This window comes from Lygodium microphyllum, chromosome 25, assembly GCF_053477565.2.
Source record: "Lygodium microphyllum isolate KBCC chromosome 25, Lygodium_microphyllum_v1.1.10, whole genome shotgun sequence".
NCBI lineage: Eukaryota > Viridiplantae > Streptophyta > Polypodiopsida > Schizaeales > Lygodiaceae > Lygodium > Lygodium microphyllum.
This window is the reverse complement of record NC_141159.1, coordinates 52,884,310-52,888,240: the sequence shown is the minus strand read 5'-3', so window position 1 is coordinate 52,888,240 and position 3,931 is coordinate 52,884,310. Positions and strand designations below refer to the sequence as shown.

At 43.2% G+C, this 3,931-nt stretch overlaps 1 pseudogene; it reads left to right on the top strand.

The window, feature by feature from the left end:
- Window positions 1-1,241: 1,241 nt before the first annotated feature.
- On the top strand, window positions 1,242-1,741 carry LOC148014225 (pseudouridine-5'-phosphate glycosidase pseudogene; annotated as a pseudogene).
- Window positions 1,742-3,931: the final 2,190 nt, after the last annotated feature.

The following is a 3,931-nucleotide window of genomic DNA, read 5'->3' as shown; positions in this document are numbered from 1 at the left end:
ATTTTGGGAGGGAGGAAAAGGCAGAAACAGAGGGGGAGAGGAGGGGAATGTTTTTGGGGGGAGTCGACGAGAAGGGAAGGGCATGATCCTCATGACCTATGTTACAACTAGTCGGGCTTTGAGAATCAGAGGAAGCGCGAGAGCAAAGAAGGAGAACAACTACCTCGCTATAGCACTCGTTTGTTTGCGGCAGAGTGCTTGAGCCGTCTGATCACTGCAGTTGGTGATGATGCTAGACATTTCAATCTATTCCTTGCAAAAGAAGATCATACCCATAGCAAACATAAAGGGGATTGGCTTGTGCTTCAGCTTGGACAACTTGTTGCTCTTTCATAACAGGTTGCAACAGGTGTTTTTGAAAGCTTGCGACCCAAAGGCGTCAGTATACTCGTTACAATCTTACAAAAGCCTTCTCTGAGACAAGCTGCTGTTTCAACATTGCGCCACCTTGCAGAGAGAGATCCAAATTATATCATTGGTGCGACTTACACTCCTTCGACTGCTGGAAGCTGCATGCCCATCTTGCCCATCTCGTTGGCTTCACCTCTGCCGAAATGTGGTTTTAGCAGCCTCCAATACCATTTCCGCTGGTGGTAGAGTTGGGGGCTCTTATGGTGATTATCGTAATGCTGTTGAGGTTTCAAGCAAGGATGAGACATTTGTTGATGGAGAGGAAGGAGATCAACGAAAAGAAAAACAAAGCTCTGCAATCGAGGGGAAGATGAGGGACAGGGGAGTTTACGCTGAATCAGAGGAAAAAGGAAGGAACGGAGCATAGGAAAACTAGAGAAAGGATTGGAGAAGAAGCCGAAGCCTCATCAGAATGTCACGGATGAAAGTAATACAATTACAAGAGAATCGGCGAGTATTTTATTACAGAATTACGACTTCTGTGTGATTGGAGCTTCACTTTCTCTGACAACGCCTGGAATACGATGAAGAGAACGACCTGTCTTCTGCAATGAAGGAGGGGCCAAGCTCTGACAAACATTATTGGAAGCTATGAGTGACGAAAAAACGGCCAACTTGCTTGCTACGATGAAGGGGCCGTGACAACGCGGAACGAACCAGTAAGAAGACCCTACTGAAGGTCATCATCGCACGCTGAGGAAGGAAGAACGGTGATGGAGTAAAAGACGTGAATAAAGCCATATTGAAGTTGATGAAGTGATGAGTTCTTTAGAAGAACAAGAAGTTATAGTGACTATGGTGAGCTCGGGCAATGCTGATGGTGAAAAGCAATGGATGTCTCATCTGATTTAACAGAGCTTGGAAGGTCGCCTGTTGCTGTTTTCTGTGCTGATGTTAAGTCAATTCTTGACATTCCCAGAACGTTAGAGTATCTTGAGACTGAAGGTGTTACTGTTATTGGATACAAGACCAATGAATTTCCTGCTTTCTTTACTCGCCACAGTGGCTGCAAGGGAAAAGAACTCCAACATGACCTTCCCCATAGGGTCACATACAAGGTGCGAACTCTAGTTTGGACTTACAGAGTGGACTACTCATTTGGGTGCCAATTCCGGAAGAACATGAAGCAGCTGCCAAGCCGATTGAGTCAGCAATCAGTAGTTCTTTGCAAGAAGCATTGAAGCAAAAGATTAGTGGAAGCACAATCACCCCCCCCTTTTTACTCAAAAGAGTCAATGAAATTACTGGTGGAGCCTCGCTTGCTGCAAACATAAAGCTGGTTAAGTCTTCTGCAAAGGAAAGTCTGATGACAATGTGTCCATCATATTGAATGATATCTCATCGTGGTTGGATGACAGAATAAGGTCCCAGTCCGTTCATGACTGAAGATCTCCATCTTCATATGTACTAAATTATTGTTACCCGAGGGGAGACTTACCGAGTAACGATGTTTCGTATTAAAGAGTGATTTTGCTGGTTTTTCTCCTATGCCAAGAACAGATTTGTGACTTCAAATTCCTTATAGTATTGGACATTATTATAATCTGTACTAAAACTGTTTTCTAAACCTCTTGTATACACCTCTGAGGATCTTCTGTATTCGTCTTTTATTGCTGCTGAAACTATTCTGAAGAAATATAAATATGAACCTTTGTGGAGGCCACCACAATTGACGATCTATCCTTCTATCCTGATATTATTCAAAGTCCTCAGTGGTCGCGACTTGGCTTTCGAAAACCCTTCGACAACGCCTTGGCCGATGGCTCCATTGTTGGATGCGGGATTACCGTTGGTGCGTGTCTCCCTCCATTTGGGGGCCATACTTTCGGCTTATAAATCTCTCTCTCTCTCTCTCTCTCTCTCTCTCTCTCTCTCTCTCTCTCTCTCTCTCTCTCTCTCTCTCTCTCTCTTGTCAGAGAGATAGCGTGCCGGGGTGACTCTCCTCTATTGCGATGGGAGGTTTAACTCACAGGAAAAGGGGAGAAGAACAAGTGCATGTGATCACCCTCTAAGGAGGGAAAGAGAAGAACCTTCTTAGAAGCTTCTTCCCCCTCTCTCTCTCTCTCTCTCTGCCATGCCCAATGACATCTCATTCCTCTCCTCAATCGGCAACTGGGGGGAAAAGTTAGTACATCCTCCATTTTTTTTTTACAAGGGGGGGTATAGGGGAAGAGGTGGGGAGGGAAGTGGAGTGGTGGTGGTAATGCATGGTGGCACTACAGTGGATTAATGGTGGTAGGCCCGTGGCCTCCCCCCTTGACCTCATCTTTGCCATTGTCTTCTTTGCCTTCGATGTCATCTCTACCACTCCTTCTACCTCGTTGTGATATGCGTCATCTCCTTCGCCATGTTGTCAGAGGGGTTTTTTCCGAAAGGTTGTATCCACCGAGGATCAAAGGTAGAAGGAAGTAGCGATAGGAGATGGAAGAGAAGAAAAAGAATAGACAAGAGGTAAACATGACAAAGACAAAGCACAATGAATTGAATCAATATGTATTGATAAAACCTAAAATCCCTTGTCTGGCACTACTCAGAAGCAATCTCCAGGCATTAGAACTCTTGGAGCTCCCTCATAGACAAAAAATGAGTATTAAACAATAGCTTCCTCTCTGCTGCTCGGAACCCAAATCTGATGGCTCTGTTGGCTTCGAAAGGGGGATAAAACCACAAGACTAGTACATCTAGTCTGAAATCTCCTAGTTCCCTCCTTGTTCTTCTTCCAGTTCAAAGTGTAGTTTTCAGCTTGTCAACTGTGATTGCGACGCGCACGATTTTTCCCATCTTTCTTTTTTATGAAAAATCCAAAATACACTAAAAAGCAACTTACTTTTTACATGCCATCCTAATCTAGAAGTTTTTCTATCTTTTTAGAATATTTACAATAAATAATATAAAAAATAAGGTAAATTTGTCCTAAAATCTAGTATTTTTGGACCATCCAAGTCATAGACACTAGCATTAATGACTCAAATGACATTAACTCTATAGATCAATAAGAAATTTGGATGATGATGCACTCCATATTTTTTCACACTGTGTCCGTGTAGTGGCATAATACCCACCCCCTCTGAACCTACACATCCTTCGGTATGTGCCACTGATGCACCACTTGGGTCAAATACCCATAATGTCAACTCGTTGCTTATCATGTATATAAGAAAGCATCCCCTTGGATCTTGGCATTTGTACAACTCTTGAGCCATACCTAGTACCCCCTCTAAGGTCATAAGGCCTTGGGTACGCATCATACATTAGAGGCTATAAAATCTCTATATACAAGCTATCAATGGACCCATCAACAAACACATAGCAACATGCCCGCTCTTTCAAAGTCCATCACATGGGAAGTTGCTTTTGATAAACTTTTTGCTCCACATCCAACATAAACTGATCCTCACTTACATTCAACACATTCTCACCATTACCAAAAATAGTGAAGCAATCCATAGCTTGAAGCATCTTTGATTTGTCTATCAAGGCCTTTGATAAAGCATATGAAACAATTTCCAACTATGGAGTA